Source organism: Cervus canadensis, chromosome 17 (assembly GCF_019320065.1).
Source record: "Cervus canadensis isolate Bull #8, Minnesota chromosome 17, ASM1932006v1, whole genome shotgun sequence".
Taxonomy (NCBI): domain Eukaryota; kingdom Metazoa; phylum Chordata; class Mammalia; order Artiodactyla; family Cervidae; genus Cervus; species Cervus canadensis.
Genome location: NC_057402.1, coordinates 28,643,026 through 28,663,311, shown reverse-complemented (window position 1 = coordinate 28,663,311; position 20,286 = coordinate 28,643,026).

The window sequence follows — 20,286 nt, the reverse complement described above, 5'->3', positions numbered from 1 at the left end:
GAGAAGCAATTATGCCTTAAATGAAGTCATTCATGTCTGCCATTTTGTTTGCATATTTTCCAGTGTTCACCTGTTATTAAACCTGTCTTTAAACTGTAAGCTGGTTTCAAGTAGACTTTTGTGTCTAACACAGTTTGGTAATCAGAGGAAAACAAAATAGATAAAATGTTTTCTGCACAAATCACTCAAGCAAGAAATCTAATAAAGTGATTAAAATCTAAAATAGCATTTAAGAATTTCCTGGGCATTTTTATTTCTTTGAATTTCCCTCTTATTCCCTTAAAAATGGCAATTGTCTTCACCATCTTAGTGTGAAAGTTAAAGCAACTTTGTCATCTGTTGGAGCCAAAGGAAAGGGCAGGGAAAGGAGACGATGTTAAGAAATCTTTTTCTCGTTGTCAATAGTTATTGTTGTTCATTATAATATGAAAATAATATGCTGACACATGTAACTAAAAGGATATTAGAAATATTTGTTTAAAATTGATTGTACCTTGTAGGTAATGAGCTCATTAGAAAATAAGAATTAAATATTTAAAGGTATGTAATGTAACCAGATGTAATTTTTAATTAAAATTGTATTCTAATGAACTTTAGATAACTAAAAGGAGAGTATTTTATGTGAAATCTTATAAAAACAGCATTCCATTGTATACCTTCTGGTATTCAAATATATGAAAAGCAAATGCTCATACTAGCTTATAGTGCAAGATTAGATGAACAACAGTTCAACATCAAAATAGTTATGAAACAAAAATTGAGCTTACTATCAATTTATCGAAGTTAATATATGCTCTATTAAATGAAGTTTTATTAAATAACTTTTTTCCCTTTTTGGAAATTTTTACATTTAGTCAGCTATTTATTAGCTATTTTTTGTTAATGAATATATTTTATAGATTTAAAAATAAGGCACAGTGACTGGACCAGAATGATTCACTGGATATTTCTCTAATAGTAAATAAAAAATTGTTAAGATTGTTAAGCAAATTGGAAATATAATTGATGCTATTATTACTTATATTATTTCCTATCATGCGCATTCATTTTGGAAAACAATCATTTTTAAAGGATGTAAACTTGGAGAGTAACTTAATTTAAAAAATTCACTTTGTCTAAGCTTGAAAAAAAACCCAGCTAACCATATGTGTTTGATTTTTTAGTTTCAATGAAATAAGAGAAGACTTGCTGATGGTTTAAAAGTACTTAATTTATCACCACTGAACAGAAAGCATTTCCCCCCTGAAGAGGTTTGTACTAAGGTGACCTCTGCTGTTTAAAAAAAAGGCTTGCAAAAAGCAGCCCCTTTCCTAAAATATTCAGTAATTCTAAATTACAAGGATGGAAGTGGGTACTGCTGTGCTTGGAAGTATTTACTAAATTCATTCCTATTTCGATTATATACGTGATTTTAAACCTTTTTCCCCTCATAGCTGGGAAATTTCCTCTGTCATTTACTTCCTTGTATTTTATGTGTAAATTCTGACTGACTGGGATCCCTGCCATTGAATTTTCTTCTCACTGAAGGGTTTTCTCTGCTCCTGGTGGGGCAAAGTCATGACCCAGAAAAAAATTGATTCATGAATTCTCAGGGTACAAGTAAAGAAGAGAGGAAATATGCCTTGGCTGAGCTCCGACTAGTGACAATTTAAAACCTGTAATTAGTCTGAATTCAAGCTGCAAAAGGAATCTGAATTGAAAATTCATTAATTCAAACTGATATATTAACTTTAACAAACTAGATCCCTTATGGTAAAGAATTGGCTTTTACAAGCTGCTGTGTTCATGGCTGGAACTTAAATTTTTAGTAATTTTAAAATTATTTTAAAATGGCAGAAAGACCACCAAATTGTATTGCACTGTGCCTCTTCTCTACCTTGATAAACCTAACATATTGGATTTGCCTGGCATTAACACCTCAGACGGGGAGTTTTTTTGTTTTTGTTTTTTTTTCCACTTTAGCCCTAAATTTTGTGATTGTAAATCCTCATTGTCCTGTGGAGCACACGTTCTTTAGTTGCTTTCCCCCCTGATGTTTCCAAGACCCCAAGTCCCCTTTAGCCAAGTCCCTGACATTTCCATGAACCATAGTGCTGAAATGTTATACAGTAATTAATGTTGATCCTAGTACACACTCAGCCTCCAGTACAAATTAGGATGGAAAAGGTTATCATAATATTTTGCTAGTCTATTTGGTAGAGCTGAATTGCTCCCTGTGGGGGACAAACAAAAAAGAAAGATGTTTTAAAGTTAGGCTTCAGAAGAAAGACCGTCCAGGTAGTAATGAGTCTTTGAAAATCACTCAGATTTTAAACTTTTCATCTGAAAATAACTAATCGTTATGTGTCGACATACAGATTCTTAAGCTATAATCCCTCTGGACCAATGCGCAAGACCATCAAGTGGGTTCGTAGGCACTGTCCATGGATGGGCTCTGGAATTCAGACTAAAACTCTGTTATCATTGGGTGGAGTTCAAATCCAGGTACAACCAGCAGCTGGAGCTTCTCCAACTGTCAGTAGTGTCTGAAAAACACTAAGAGACTAAATAATTTAGATTACACATTATTGACCTGTATGATTGTTTAAATGAGTAATGCAGCCACCAACTGAAAGAGGTCAACCATCTGTAGAGGAAACACCGAATTTGGTTTCATTTCCAAACAAACTTTTGAAGAGCAAATTGTTTTTTTCTGTGGGGAGGTAGGGGAAAGTCAGAAGACAGATTAATGGCTTCTCCTGCTAAATAAAGGTTAAAGCTTCTGTCATTTATAGAATGCAACTTCAATAGCGAAGAAGTCAGAATGCATCTGGTCCAACTGCCACATAATCAGTGTAAAAGGGTATTGTTTCGGGTGGGTTCAAAAGTAAGTGGCTTTGAGAAGGTAACATTATTTCATTATATGTCATCATCATTCATGAGGTGTACGTGTGAGTACACGTGTGTGTGAAGGGAAAAGACTCTGGAAAGACAATCCTGAAGTCAGAATAACCACATTTTTACAGATAATGGCAAAGTGTTTGTTTTAAATGCAACACTACCTAAACCTTATCTCTCAAGTATGGAACGGCTATAAATCAGGATTTGAGAAGCATACATTGCACACCCAGTTTATTTTGAGAAAAAAAAAGTGCCTATTTTAACTAAATTAATACCTAACAGATCCAAACTCCTGGTATTCGGGCAACTCACGGTGAATTAAAGGCGGCCATAATTAAGTGCCCCTACCATCTTCTTCAGAGCCATGCCTTCCAATAGGCTGCTTGCCAGGCAGAGTGGTTTAGTTTTTGGATTTCTTCTGTGACCCTCTATTCTCCTGCCATTGTACTTTAACAAGCTTCCCCAACCTCTTCATGGTAAACAAATGACAAAAGAAAAGAATGGCAAAGAGGAAAGAGATTAAGCCCTGTGTGCCCATGAGCTAACTATGAATTTGATGTCATGAATTAAAGAATAAAAACCTGTATTCCCATTGGCCTTTATTTTCTACACGCACATGCACACACACACACACACACACATTTCTTGTTTGAGGTCATGTGTAGATGAATGTTTAGTAAACACTTGCCTCAAACACTTTTAAATGCATTGTCCATGCAGTTAACAAAAATATTTTTCAATATTTCTTACTGCATCATTAGTCATCTGTTCAGCAATAATAAAACTTTTGTCCTAATAATTCAGTAATATCAAGAAGATATTTGTGATGCATATGTGAAATGCTGAGCTTTTTATAATGCTCCCTGGCTGTAGTAATACTCATCCAATTAATCTCTACACATTTGGGCAATATACACATATTACTACTAAAATGTAATTTTGGTTGCCATCAGTTGATAACAAATGCTAATTGGGAATCTCTTATTTAAAAAAAAAACATATTGGGACAGCCTACTGAGAGCTTGGTTCTGTGAATAATGCAGAAATAAATAAAATGTAAACACTAATAAAATTTACTTATAATATGATGAAATGGAAAAATCCATTGACTCATTTCTAAGAAGTATGACCAAAACACACAGCCATAATGATACAAGTTCCTGCAGCATGTTTTCATGCTCTGACTTTCATGAGCAAGCACAGGTTCCTCCCTGCCACTCTTCCTCCCTCTCTTACACACACACACACACACGCACACACACACACAGACCCCATAGGAAGCTTTACACATTTCTTATCTGAGCCAACTTAAATAAAAACAAGGAGAAGAAGCAGGACTTCACACAGTCTTTCCAGGCATTTATTTGTGAGTCCTGCACACCACCAATATTTTCCATTCCCACCTCCCTCTCTCTCCAGAAGTGAAGGTTATGAAAGGTGGTGATTAGTAAAATGTGATCCAGTTGATCAGAGAAGCCACTGTAATGGGTATCTCCTTTGTGTAAAAGAAATACCAGGAAAAGGCGAAAAACTCAGTAGTGGCTAAGGAAAGACAAAGTTCAAATATTCTGTTCACTTTTCCAACCGGATGTACCAGTTACATTGACACCTTGATATTTTAATGTCTATTTAACTACCTTCTGGACCAAACATTTTCATGTTATCTATCACAATATTTATTAGAGAAGTTGGAAATAGAAAACAAATATAATTCAGGGGTAGTATTCCTCGAACATTGTACTGAATTTCTAAATATTTTCTGGTCTGAAAACAAAATCATGCTCTGTTTGAATACTGCTAATACAGTATTGGATGGTGACTGCAGCCATGAATTAAAAGATGATTGCTTCTTGGAAGGAAAGCTATGACAAACCTAGACAGCATATTAAAAAGTAGAGACATGACTTTGTCGAGAAAGGTCTGTATAGTCAAAGCTATGGTCTTTTCTGTAGTCATGTACAGATGTGAGTATTGGACTGTAAAGAAGGCTGAGCACTGAAGAACTGAAGCTTTCGAGTTGTGGTGCTGGAGAAGAGAAGATTCTTGAGAGTCCCTTGGACAGCAAGGAGATCAAACCAGTCAATCCTAAAGGAAATCAACCCCAAATATTCATTGGAAGGACTGATGCTGAAGCTGAAGCTCCAAAACTTTGGCCACCTGATGTGAAGAACTGACTCATTGGAAAAGACTCTGACGCTGGGAAAGACTGAAGGCAAAAGAAGAGGGAGGCAGAGGAAGAGATGGTTGGATGGCATCACTGATTCAATGGACATGAACTTGGGCAAACTCTATGAAATGGTAAGGGACAGAGAACCCTGGTGTGCTGTAGTCCATGGGTTGCAAAGAGTCAGACACCACTTGGTGACTGAGCAACAACAATTGCTAATACAAGTATTGTTTATTTCAATATATATTAAGTCCTTACTTCATGCCAGGCACTTAACTGAATTCTGGATATACATGACAGGAGAGACAACACTGGGCATATAGGAGTGAACAAACATGCAGTCTCTGTGCTCACGGAGCTAATGTACTAGTTGAAGTTATGAAAACTATTAAACTTCTTAAAGTGAGGAAAAGGTCATTTTTTGGGAAAAATAAAGAGCTTAGGTATATAATCATCTAGCTCAACACTATCCAATATGATAGCCATTAGCTACTTGTGGAAACAGGAGATTGCTAGAGGTATTCAGTAGAGTCTGATCTGACTTTTTTCAAAGATCACTGTGGCTTCTCTGTTGAGAATAGACTAATCTTGGGTTATGCAAATTGTCTTGGGATGATTATTAATAGTGCCCTGTTTTACTATCAAAGGTTTGGGGGACAAATGTATGGTCACTTGAGAGTCTGAGGCTATGGAGGCCAGCTAGTGAGACACTGATCCAGGTAGCTTGGATAGGATGAAGTATCAGTGAAGTAAAGCATATTACACATGGGAAATTGCTATTCTTATTACATAACCCTATGTCTCCCTTTTTCTTTCTTTTTCTTTTTTATAGTGGCAAAATACACATAACCTAAAAGCTTCATTTTGCCCACTTTTAGGGATGCAGTTAAGTGACAGTAGGGCTTCCTCGGTGACTCAAAGGGTAAAGCGTCTGCCTGTAATGCAAGAGACCTGGGTTCAATCCCCAGGTCAGGAAGATCCCCTGGAGAAGGAAATGACAACCCACTCCAGTACTCTTGCCTGGAAAATTCCATGGAAAGAGGAGCCTGGTAGGCTGCAGTCCATGGGATCACAAAGAGTCAGACATGACTGAGCAACTTCACTTCTAGATGATAGTAAGTACATTCAGATATGCAGATGACACCACCCTTATGGCAGAAAATGAAGAACTAAAGAGCTTCTTGATGAAACTGAAAGAGGAGAGTGAAAAAGTTGGCTTAAAGGTCAACATTCAGAAAACTAAGATCATGGCATCCGGTCCCATCACTTCACAGCAAATAGATGGGGAAACAGTGGAGACAGTGGCTGACTTTATTTTTGGGGGCTCCAAAATCACTGCAGATGGTGATTGCAGCCATGATATTAAAAGATGTTTACTCCTTGGAAGGAAATTTCTGGCCAAACTAGACAGCATATTAAAAAGCAGAGACATTATTTTGCCCACAAAGGTCCATCTAGTCAAGGCTATGGTTTTTCCAGTAGTCATGCATGAATGTGAGAGGTGGACTATAAAGAGAGCTGAGCGCTGAAGAATTGATGCTTTTGAACTGTGGTGTTGGAGAAGCCTCGAGAGTCCCTTGGACTGCCTGAAGATCCAACCAGTCCATCCTAAAGGAGATCAGTCCTGGGTGTTCATTGGAGGGACTGGTGTTGAAGCTGAAACTCCAGTACTTTGGCCATCTGATGCAAAGAGCTGACTCATTGGAAAAGACCCTGATGTTGGGAAAGATTGAGGGCAGGAGGAGAAGGGGACGACAGAGGATGAGATGGTTGGATGGCATCACCGACTCAATGGAAATGAGTTTGGGTAAACTCTGGGAGCTGGTGATGGACAGGGAGGCCTGCCGTGCTGCAGTTCATGGGGTCGCAAAGAGTTGGATACGACTGAGAGACTGAACTGAGCTGAAGTACACTCACACTGTTGTGCAACCATCACCATCATCCAACTGCAGATCTCTTTTCATCATCAAAACTCAAACTTTGTGTCTATTAAACAATAACCCCATTCTCCCTCCCCTCAGACCTCTTGTAACTCCATTCTACTTTATGTTCTATGAATTTGACCTCATATAAATAGAATCATACAGTATTTATCCTTTTTTGTGTGACTGGCTTATTTCACATTGCATAATATCCTCAAGGTTCATTTCTATTGTAGCATGTGTCAGAATTTCCTTCCTTTTTAAGGCTAAATAATATTCTATTGTATGTCTATGCCACATTTTGTTTATCCATTCAGCCATTGATAAGTACTTGGATTGCATCCACTTTTGGCTATTGTGAATAATGCTGCTGTGAATATGGGTGTACAAATATATCTTCAATATTCTTCTGGGTATAAACTCTGCTTTCAGTTCTTTTTGGTATATACTCAAAAATAGAATTGCTAAGTCATATAGTAATTTAGTTTTTAATATTTTGAGAAAGCATCATATTGTTTTCCACAGAGTCTGTAGCATTACATATTTTCACCAACAGTGCAAAAGTGTTCTAATTTCTTCATGTCATTACCACCACATGTTATTTTCTGGGGTTTTCTGATAGTTGCCATCCTGATAGATGTAAGGTGGAATCCTATGTTTCTTAAAACCCAATTTGCATTTCCAGATTCAACAGGGTGTATTTTCCCAGAATGTCAAATTATTGCAAAGTATTGGATAAAACATATTTCTATACTAATACAAAGAGATTTGGGGGAAATTGAATATATTCTGCATAAGAAGTTCTTCTATGTATCTGTAAGATAAGTTTCAGCATGATATTTCAGTTCAAGCATGGTCCCTTGCTAGGTCTCCATGGAGTGCCGGTTCTTTCTTCTCTCTTATTTGAGGTTCTTGAGGAGAAGAGTTTGTGAAGCAGTAGAAAATTGGTTTTAATCCTCATCTCAGTTAACCTCAGCTAATATTTCATTCTATGGTTGACCAAATGTGTGATATACCTGATACAACTTTCAGTCTTTTGACTAGAGGTAGGTGATGGCTGGAACACTAATTGCTGACAATCAAGAAGATTCATAAATAATCTCAGTACCACAATTTTGCTAATCCTTACAGCCTAATACCTCCCCTATTTTTGTTTGCCAGAGTAACTAGTAATTATTATGATATTCTAATTTTCTTATTTTTATTGAGATGCACCATTATGAAGTAGTTAAAAGAATGACCTCTGAAAACCTACTGCCTAGATTTTAATTTTAGTTCAGTTACTTGCTAGCTGGGTGGAATGAGTGACTTGAGGCTACGTACTTCTCTATGACTAGTTACTTCACCTGTAAGATGTCAATATATGTAAAGCACTTAGAGTGAGACTTCAACAAATGTTTGTCATTTTTATTATCATTTTAGTTTAAATTGCATTTAAACATATATACCTCAACCAAAAGAATAAATGTGTTTTATCTGACTCATGAACTTTACTGTTCACTATGGTTATGAATGTGTACTATATCTACTAAGGGATCACTGTGTAAGTAAACAAAAATAAACATAAAACAAATTCACATTGAAAAATCTCCAGGTTTATCAGTTAAAGGGTTTGACTTGATTAGAAAATTCATTTCAATTGGTTTGATTTAGCATGGCTAGACATTATCTAGGTTGAGAGAACATTTCATTTGATCCACCAGCTCTAAGTTACCACTGATTAAATCAACTGAAGTGCTTATTTCATCTAGAAATGTGCTACAACAGAATGGGAAAGACAAAAGATCTCTTCTTTTGTCCCCTAAATATCAAGGGGACATTTCATGCAAGAAGGGGCATGATAAAGAACAGAAATGGTAAGGACCTAACAAAAGCAAAAGCAATTAATAAGAGGTGGCAAAAATACAAATAATTATACAAAAAAGGTCTTAAAGACCTGGATAACCACAATGGTGTGGTCATTCACCTAGAGCCAGACATCCTGAAGGGTGAATTTAAGTGGGCCTTAGGAAGCATTACTACAACCAAAGCTAGTGGAGGTGATGGAATTCCAGTTGAGCTATTTCAAATCCCAGAAGTTGATGCTGTTAAGTGCTGCACTAAATATTTCACCAAATATGGAAAATGCAGCAGTGACCACAGGACTGGAAAAGGTCCATTTTCATTCCAATCCCAAAGAAGGGCAATGCCAAAAAATGTTCAAACTACTGCACAATTAAACTCATTTCACATGCTAGCAAGTTTATGCTCAAAATCCTTCAAGCTTGGCTTCAGCAGTATGTGAACCAAGAAATTCTGGATGTACAAGCTGGGTTTTGAAGAGGCAGAGGAAACAGATCAAATTGCCAACATTTGTAGGATCATAGAGAAAATAAGGGAGTCCCAGAAAAATATCTACTTCTGCTCCATTGATTACACTAAAACCTTTTACTGTGTGGATCACAACAAACTGTGGCAAAATCTTTATGAGATGGGAGTACCAGACCACTTTACCTGTTTCCTGAGAAATCTGTATGCAGGTCAAGAAACAGCAGTCAAAATCAGACATGGAACAACTCAGTTCAGTTCAGTTCAGTCACTCAGTCGTGTCCGACTCTTTGCGACCCCATGAACCACAGCACGCCAGGCCTCCCTGTCCATCACCAACTCCTGAGTCCACCCAAACCCACATCCATCGAGTCGGTGATGCCATCCAACCACCTCATCCTCTGTCGTCCCCTTCTCCTCCTGCCCTCAATCTTTCCCAGCATCAGGGTCTTTTCCAATGAGTGAGCTCTTCACATCACGTGGCCAAAGTATTGGAGTTTCAGCTTCCACATCAGTCTTTCCAATGAACACTCAGGACTGATCTCCTTTAGGATGGACTGATTGGATCTCCTTGCAGTCCACGGGACTCTGAAGAGTCTTCTCCAACATCACAGTTCAAAAACATCAATTCTTCGGCACTCAGCTTTCTTTATAGTCCAACTCTTATATCCATACATGACCCTGGGACAACTGACTGGTTCCAAACTTGGAAAATAGTACAACAATGCTATATGTTGTCACTCTGCTTATCTAACTTCTATGCAGAGTACATCATGTGAAAAACAAGGCTGGATGACTCACAAGCTGGAATCAAGATTGCTGGGAGAAAAATCAACAGCCTCAGATATGCAGATGATACCACTATAACAGCAGAAAGCCAAGAGGAACTAAAGGGTCTCTTGAAAGTGGTAAGAAAGGAGAGTTAAAAAACTGGCTTGAAATTCAACATTCAAAAAACTAATATGGCATCTGGTTCTATCACTTCATGGCAAACAGAAGGGGAAAAAGTGGAAGCAGTGGTGGATTTTTATTGTCCTGGGCCCTAAAATCTACAGATGGTGACGGCATCCATAAAATTTAAAGACGTCTGCTCCTTGGAAGGAAAACTATGATAAACCTAGACAGCATATTAAAAGTAGAGACATCACTTTGCTGATACAGGTCCATATAATCAAAGCTATGGTTATTTCAGTAGTCATTGATGGATCTAAGAGTCAGACCATAAAGAAGGCTGAGCCTTGAAGAACTGATGCTTTTGAACTGTGGTGCTGGGAAAGACTCTTGACAGGAGAGATCAAACCAGTCAATCCTAAAGGAAATCAACTCTGAATATTCATTGGAAGGACTATTTCTGAAGCTCCAATACTTTAACCACCTGAATCAAAGAGTCAAGTCATTAGAAAGACCCTGATGCTGGGCAAGATTAAGGGCAGGAGGAGAAGGGGTGGTAGAGGATGAGATGGTTGGATGGCATCACTGACTCAATGGACACGAATCTGAGCAAACTCCAGGAGATAGTGAAGGACAGGGAAGCCCGACATGTTCATGGGGTCACAAAGAGTCAGACATGACTTAGTACTGAACAACAACATCAGAGATATTTTACATTGCTGCATTCCATAGTAATCTATTAAAACAATCTGCAAATGCCTACTCCAATGCACTAACATCTGATGGGCAAAAGACATTTCAACTGTAAAAATTTCATATTTCTGACGTATATGTCCAAAAGAGTCACTTACATTGGGCAAATAAATGGCTACAATAATTCAGTTCCCTATTGAAATGAAATAGTCCACAGTAGCTACCTATCCATTGCTATAAAAGGACAATGCATCATTAGTATCAAAATATGTATTTGGGCATTAGAACGAATAATCTGAATTTAACTAAGAGTTTTTTTTTAATGAGGTAAATATTGTTTTATATAGAGATGTATTTATTTTTTTGTTATTGATTCTATAGTAGCCCTGAATATGCCCTTACCCAGAAAAAAATTTCAGTAGTGAAAAATGTAATTACAATAAAATCACCTTTCCAAAATTTAAAGATAAAAATAAAAACTTTAAGCATTATGTAGTTGTCTTTATGTGATTATATAGGAGGGTGAAAACCAAACTACAAAAAATGCATTAATACTGTCTTCTGAAGGAGCATAATGTTTAATATTTTAGTTGTGTTTTCTATCGAATTTGCTCTTAACCCACTAGTATTAGTCAATCAGACTAGGCTATGCTGCAGAAATATGTAAATCCTAGTCTTAGTGATTTTAAACATGAAGTTCATTTCTCATTCACACAAGTTGCTCTGAGCATCCAGCAGTTTTGCAGAACCACTTCCTTTCACACTGGGTCCAACAATCCAGTCTGCTTACACTGTGTGGATTTACCATTTCAACAGAGGGATTCAAAGCTTGCCACAGGTGGGAAACAAAGAGTATGGAAAACTTATGCCTATTTTTAAGTGCTTCAGACCAGAACGGACACATATGACTTCTGCTAATAGCCTATTTTTTGCTTCCTATGTTTGTTACTTGCTATGTCATATCTGATTCTTTGTGACCCCATGGACTGTAGCCTGCCAGGCTCCTCAGTTCATGGGATTTCCTGGACAAGAATACTGGAGCGAAGTTGCCATTTATTTCTCGAGGGGATCTTCCCAGGGATTGAACCCTAGTCTCTTAGGCCTCCTGCACTGGCAAGCAGATTCTCTACCACTAGCATCACCTGGTAAGCCCCTAGGTCCAGCTGCAATTATTAATAATCCATGACTAATAAAGAGGTAACCTTGATCCCGAGAAATAATGGCTTTTTGTTTTATTATTAGTATTAGTATTGGTCATCATAGGTGTTGCAACCTGTGACTTCAGGGAGGAGATAGCATCATATAAATTAAATGAAAATATACCAAGACTGCCCTGGTGCTTCAGTAGTTAAGAATCCAACTTGCAGTGCAGGGGACACAGGTTGATTCCTGGTCTTGGAAATAAGATACTACATGCTGCAGAGCAGCTAAGCACAGATGCCACAACTATCGAGTCTGCGCATTCCAGAGCCCAGTGGTGCATTCCTGTGCCACGACTAGAGAACCCACATGCCGTAAGAAGAAGATCCCGTGTGCTGAAAGACCCAATGCAGCCAAAGAAATAAGAAAACAAATTAAACTTTATATATATATATATATATATATATATGTATATATATATATATATACACGCAAACCACACTTCTCAACCAAGAAGAAGTAGGGATGGTCTGCTCTTCATATTCATCTTCCACTGGACCTCAGGTAACCTTATACCACACGGTTTGAGATGTGAGTGTTGCAGGGAAGCAGATCCAACAAGAGAACTACACTAGAAATGCCTCACCACTCACTCTGATGTTGTGGAGATTGTCCCTATCCCATGAATTAAATTAAGAAGGGGAGGCCATGACTCATCTCAGAAAATGGTTATTTATAGATCTCTTTGTGAATGTATTTGTTGTTGTTCAGTCATTCAGCTGTGTCTGACTCTTTGCGACCCGATGGACTGCAGCATGCCAGGCTTCCCTGTCCTTCACTCTCTCGGAGTTTGCTAAAACTCATGTCCACTGAATCAGTGGATGATTGGATGCCATCCAATCATCCCATCCTCTGCTGTCCCCTTCTCCTCCTGCCTTCAATCTTTCCCAGCATCAGGGTCTTTTCCAATGAGTCAGCTCTTTGCATCAGAGGGCCAAAGTATTGGAGCTTCGGCTTCAGCATCAGTCCTTCCAATGAATATTCAGAGTTGATTTTCCTTTAGGATTGACTAGTTTGATCTCCCTGCTGTCCAAGGGACGGATTCTCAAGAGTCTTCTACAGCACAACAGTTTGAAAGCATCATTCTTCAGCTCTCAGTCTTCTTTATGGTCCAACTCTCACATCTGTACATGACTGCTGGAAAAACCATAGCTTTGACTAGATGGATCTTTGTTGGCAAAGTAATGTCTCTGCTTTTTAATACACTGTCTAGCTTTTCTTCCAAGGAGGGTCTTTTAATTTCATGGCTGCACTCATCGTTTACAGTGATTTTGGAGCTCAAGAAAATAAAGACTGTCACTGTTTCCATTTTTTTTTTCCTCATCAACTTGCAATGAAGTGATGGGACCAGATGTCATGATCTTAGTTTTGCAAATGTTGAGTTTTAAGCCAGCTTTTTCACTATCTTCTTTCACCACTACTAAGAGGCTCTTTAGTTCTTGTTCACTTTCTGTCTTTAGGGTGGTGTTATCAACATATCTGAGGTTATTGATATTTCTCCCAGCAATCTTGAGCTTCATCCAGCCCAGCATTTCATATGACCTACTCTGCATATAAGTTAAATAAGCAGGGTGACAGTATACAGCCTTGTCATATTATTTTCCCAATTTTGAACCAGTCCATTATTTCAAGTCTGGTTTTAACTGTTGCTTCTTGACCTGCATACAGGTTTCTCAGGAGGCAGGCGAGGTAGTCTGGTATTCCCAGTTCTTTAAATATTTTTCACAGTTTGCTGTGATCCACACTGTCAAAGAATTTCGCATAGTCAATGAAGGAGAAGTAGATGTTTTTCTGGAGTTCTCTTGCTTTCTCTATGATCCAACAGATGTTGGCAAATCGACCTCTAGTTCCTCCGCCTTTCCTAAATCCAGATTGTACATCCGTAAGTTTTCGGTTCAGGTACTGTTGAAGTCTATCTTAAAGGATTTTGAGCATTACCTTCCTAGCATTGGAATGAGCACAATTGTGAGGCAGTTTGAACTTTCTTTGGCATTGCCTTTCTTTGGGATTGGAATGAAAACTGACCTTTTCCATTCCAGCATCCACTGCTGAGTTTTCCAAATTTACTGGCATATTGATGCAGCTCTTTGACAGCAACTATTTTAGGATTTGAAATAGCTCCACTGGAATTTCATCACCTCCCCTCGCTTTGTTTGTAGTAATGCTTCCTAAGGCCCACTTGACTTCAAACCCCAGGATGTCTGGCTCTAGTTGAATGATCATAATATCGAGGTTATTCAGGCCATTAAGACCTTTTTTGTACAGCTCTTCTGTGTGTCCTTGCCAGCTCTTCTTAATATCTTCTGCTTCCGTTAGGTCTGTACTGTTTCTTTCCTTTATTGTGCCCATCCTTGCATGAAATGTTTCCTTGGTACTTCTAATTTTCTTGAAGAGATCTCTAGTCTTTTTCATTCTATTGTTTTTCTCTATGTCTTTGCATTGTTCACTTAAGAAGTTCACTTATCTCTCCTTGCTATTCTTTGGAACTCTGAATTCAGATGCATATATCTTTCCTTCTCTTCTTTGCCTTTCACTTCTCTTATTTTCTCAGCTATTTGTAAGGCCTCCTCAGACAACCATTTTACCTTTTTGTATTTCTTTTTCTTGGGGATGGTTTTGATTACCGCTTCCTGTACAATGTTATGAACATCCATCTCTAGTTCTTCAGGTACTCTGTCCCTCTAATCTAATTGAATCTATTTGTCACTTCCACTGTATAATCATAAGGGATTTGATTTAGGTTATACCTGAATGGCCTAGTGGTGTTCCCTACTTTCTTCAATTTAAGTCTGAATTTTGCAATAAGGAGTTCATGATCTGAGTTACAGTCAGTGCCTGGTCTTCTTTTTGCTGACTGTATAAAACTTCTCCATCTTCAGTTACAAAGTCTATAATCAATCTGATTTTATTATTGATCATCTGGTGATGTCTGCATATAGAGTTATCTCTTGCATTGTTGGAAGAGGGTTTTTGCTATGACCAATGAGTTCTCTTGGCAAAGCTATTAGCCTTTGCTCTGCTTCATTTTGTACTCCAAGGCCACACTTGTTTGTTTTCCAGATATCTCTTGACTTCCTACCTTTCCATTCCAGTCCCCTGTGATGAAAAGGACATCTTTTTTTGGTGTTAGCTCTAGGAGGTCTTGTAGGTCTTCAGAGAACTGTTCAACTTCAGCTTCTTCGGCATTAGTGGTTGGAGCATAGACTTGGATTACTGTGACGTTGAATGGTTTGCTGCTGCTGCTAAGTCGCTTCAGTCGTGTCCGACTCTGTGTGATCCCTTAGATGGCAGCCTACCAGGCTCTCCTGTCCCTGGGATTCTCCAGGCAAGAACACTGGAGTGGGTTGCCATTTCCTTCTCCAGTTGAATGGTTTGCCTTGGAAACAAATCAAGATCATTCTACTGTTTTTGAGATTGCATCCAAGTACTGCATTTTGGACTCTTGTTGACTGCGAGGGCTACTCCATTTCTTCTAAGGGATTCTTACCCACAGTAATAGATCTAATGGTCATCTGAATTAAATTTGCCCATTCCAGTCCATTTTAGTTCGCTGATTCCTAAAATGTCAATGTTCACTCTTGCCACCTTCTATTTGACTACTTTCAATTTACCTTGATTCATGGACCTAACATTCCAGGCACTTATGCAATATTATTCTTTATGGCATCACACTTTACTTTCACCACCAGACACATCCACAGCTGGGCATTGTTTCTGCTTTGGCTCAGCTTGTTCATTCCTTCTGGAGCTATTTCTTCCCTCTTCTCCAGTAGCATATTGGACATCTACCAACCTGGGTGGGGCGGGGTGTTCATCTTTCAGTGTCATATCTTTTTGCCTTTGCATACTATTCAAACTGTGTGTTTATATGGGTGTATTAAAGGACAAGCATAGATAACTATCTTCAGATTAATGGTCTCCTTGGAAAAACAATTGAGAATTTAAATTCTTTGTACTTCTTGTACTTGCTTAAGAAAATATACTGATTGCTGTCAAATATTGTATGTTATCTCAACTTCTATGCCAGGTCCTCTTAATAGTGATTGCTTTCTTTCCTTCCTCATTCCCTTTAGCCACCTCAGATTGGAATTTTCATGATTTTCTCTATACTGTCACAATCTTTTGCTTGTATCTCTATTTGTGAACACATCCATTTTTCCATCTAGGTTTCTTTAAGACCAAAATGTGTACCTTTGTATTTCCCCAGAATCTGAGTCTAAGCCTTTTACACAGTAATTCTTCAATAAATACAGATAACTTTTACTAGATTAGGAATACTGACAGAGGGATTTCATGGAGTGGATTATGCAATATGATTTCCCCCTACTTAATCTAAATGGTAAGGCTGGTATCATCCTTAAACTAGGAAATAAAGTACCAGCAGTCATTAAGAGCATTAGCTCTACAGCTGGACTGTGTGGGTCTGTAATCCTGGCTATTCACTTCTTCTCAAAATCCTCATCTATAAAAGGTGATAAAAGTTGGACATTCCTCACAGAGTGTCAAGACTATATAAATTGCTAGTACACGCAGAGTTGTTAGGGCTTACACAAATTAAACTTCAGCAATGAAGATAAATGGAAAACACAGAGATTTTCACTGGAAAATTAAGAAAGACATGTTAATAGAGTAATTTTTAAGTTAGAATTTGATACCTAGAATTTCATTAGTACTTTAGAGGTCAATGAGCTATTATAACACATCATCATGGATTTTATAACTTCTCAGAAACACTTTTATTATATGAGATATCACTAATATCAGAAAAAATCTTGTCCAATAATTTCATCAAAATAATTACTCTTATTTCACTAAGTATACAATTTTGGAAAATACTGTGTTATAAAAAGTGAAAGTGTTAGTCACTCAGTCATGTCCAACTCTTTGCTATCCCATGGACTATTGCCTGCCAGGCTCCTCTGTCCATGGACTTCTCCAGGTAAGAATACAGGAGTGGATAACCATTCCCTTCTCCAGGAGATCTTCCCAACCCAGGGATCAAACCTGGGTCTCCTGCACTGCAGGCAGATTCTTTGCTGTCTGGGCATAGAAAAAATAACTTTTGTATCAGTTTTGTCTGTCCCATGAGATTTATCCTAGTAGACTTAAAAATCTTAAAAAAATTAAAAAATCTTAAACAAATCTTAAAAAACTTTCATTCCCATAATTTGGGCAAAAACTTAAGATTCTAGGGGTAACAAACTGTCTTTATAACAGATCACTGAGCCTTTAGGGTCTCAGGTTGAATAACATATTTGTCTCACTTTTGTAAATCAAAATGAAACACACAGTTAATGAAATGAAATTGCTAATGAGTTTTTGCACAAATAAAAAGCACTCACTTAACCACCTGTCTAGTACATATTCTGATAATGCATTTAGAAGTTGTAATCAATAAAGTTTTACTCTACTGTCAAGAGCAGCCATAACTTAAATAAACTTGAAGCATCTAACACTCTGTCTTTGTGTTTGTATTTTGATCTTTGTACTTTCAAGTTTAAAGTAAACCTAAATAAAAATTTAAAAATTGAGAACAAGTTAAGAGAATATTTTCAAGATTCATTCTCCAAAATATTCCTCTGATTGTTCTTTATAACCTCTGTGCTTTATTAATCACCCAAATTTTTTTATTAACTAAATATTAGTCATTTTGTATCTTAGATTTTTTTAATATAGTCTTTGTAAAGTAAAAATAGTTGTCCACTGATTATGAAAAAAGAATTTCTAAGTTTACTCTCTCACTGATTTGATCTAATAATCAAAGTCAATATAAATCTTGACTTGGAAACATGTAAATGAAACTTGAGTTATTGCTTTATGATCCTTTATACTTTTGTGTATCTTAAAAATATTCAAAATATGCCAAAATATGGAAGCAGCCACTGGTTCAATAGATAAAAAAGATGTGGTGTATATACACACAATGGGATATTACTCAGCCATTTCACTTTTCACTTTCATGCATTGGAGAAGGAAATGGCAACCCACTCCAGTGTTCTTGCCTGGAGAATCCCAGGGATGGGGGAGCCTGGTGGGCTGCCATCTACGGGGTTGCACAGAGTCGGACACGACTGAAGCGACTTAGCAGCAGCAGCAGCATAGAGCATCAGGCTCCTCTGTCCATGGAACTCTCCAGGGAAGAACACTGGGGTGAGTTGCTATTTCCTTCTCCAGGGGCTCTTCCTGACCCAGAGATTGAACCTGAGTCTCCTACACTGCAAGCAGATTCTTTTACCATCTGAATCACCAGGTAATCCTATAAAAAAGAATGAAATCTTGTCATTTGAGATAATGTGCATCGACTGAGAGGGTATTATGCTAAATGAAATGTCGGCCAGAAAAAGAGGAATACTGAATAATTTCATTCATAGGTGGAATCTAAAAACAAAACAAATAAGCAAACATAACAAAACAGAAATCATTACAGACATGGAGACAAACAGGTGGTAGCCAGAAGGAGAGATGAGAGGAAAGAAATAGATGAGGGGGACTAAGAGGTACAAAATTACACTTGCAAAGAAAATGAATCACAGGAATGGAATATAGCCAATAACAATGTAATATCATTGTGTGCTGACATATTGTAAGTGGAAAGTCAAATATGCATTTGAAATTTAGGCTGTACATTACATATTGGCCACTGCTACTACTGCTACTTCTAAGTCACTTCAGTCGTGTCCGACTCTGTGCAACCCTGTCCCTGGGATTCTCCAGGCAAGAACACTGGAGTGGGTTGCCATTTCCTTCTCCAATGCATAGAAGTGAAAAGTGGCAATAGATGTTCCTATATTTAAAATAATAGTAATAGAGCTGTGATTTCATCTAGTTTTTCTTAGTGATTGTGGAAGATGCTACTTTGTGAGTTGGTATGAAATTAATGGGGCTTCCCAGGTAGTGCTAGTCATAAAGAACCTGCCTGCTAATGCAGGAGATATAAGAGACATGGGCTCAATCCCCGGTCAGGAAGGCCCCTGTAGGAGGAAATGGCACCCCACTCCAGTATTCTTGCCTGGAGAATCACATGGACAGAGAAGCATGGAGGGCTATAGTCCATAGGGTCACATAGAGTCAGACATGGCTGAAGCAATTTAGCATGCACACATGGAATTAATGATAAGCTACCTTCATGTGTAATGTTTAACTAATGACTTTAAAGAACTAAAAAATTATTAGATATCAAGAGAATTCAAGAGATTGATTTTGAAAGTCATTTAAATTAACAACAAATAGAAAGACTTTAAATAGCCAAAGCAATCCTAAGAAAGAAAAATGGAACTGGAGGAATCAGACAACCTGACTTCAGACTATACTACAAAGCTACAGTAATCAAAACAATATGGTATTGGGACAAAAATAGAAATATAGACCAATGGGACAGGATAGAAAGCCCAGAAATTCACCCTCATACCTATGGTCAATTAATCTATAACAAAGGAGGCAAGAATATACAATGGAGAAAAGACAGTCTCTTCAATAAGTGGGGCTAGGAAACTGGACCAGCTACATGTAAAAAAATAAAATTAGAACATTCTCTAGCACCATACACAACAATAAAATCAAAACAGATTAAAGACCTAAGTATAATACTGGACACTATAAAACTCTTGGAGGAAAACAGAGAGGGAAAATTATTTGACATAAATCACAGCAATATTTTTTATCCACCTCCTAGAGCAATGAAAATAAAAACAAAAACAAATAAATGGAATCTAATTAAATTTAAAATCTTCTACACAGCAAAGGAAAACATCAACAAATTGAAAAGACAACCACAGAATGGAAGAAAATTATTTGCAAATAAAGCAACTGACAAGGGATTAATCTCCAAAATATACAGCAGTTCATGAAGTTCAATATCAGGAAAACAAATCAAAAATTGAGCAGAAGATCTAAACAAACATTTCTCCAAAGAAGACACATAGATGGCTAAGAGGCACATGAAAAGGTGCTCAATATAACTAATTATCAGAGAAACGCAAATCAAAACTACAATGAGGTTCACTTCACACTAGTCAGGATGACCATCATGAAAGTACACAAACAATAATTGTTGGAGAGATTTCCCTGGTGTCCAGTGGCTAAGACTCCATGTTCCCAATTTAGGGGGCCCAGGTTCGATCCCTGGTCAGGGAACTAGATCCAATGTGCCAGAACTAAATATCCTGCACGCCACAAAAAAGATTGAAGATCCCATATGCTGCAACTAAGATCAGGACAGAAAAAATA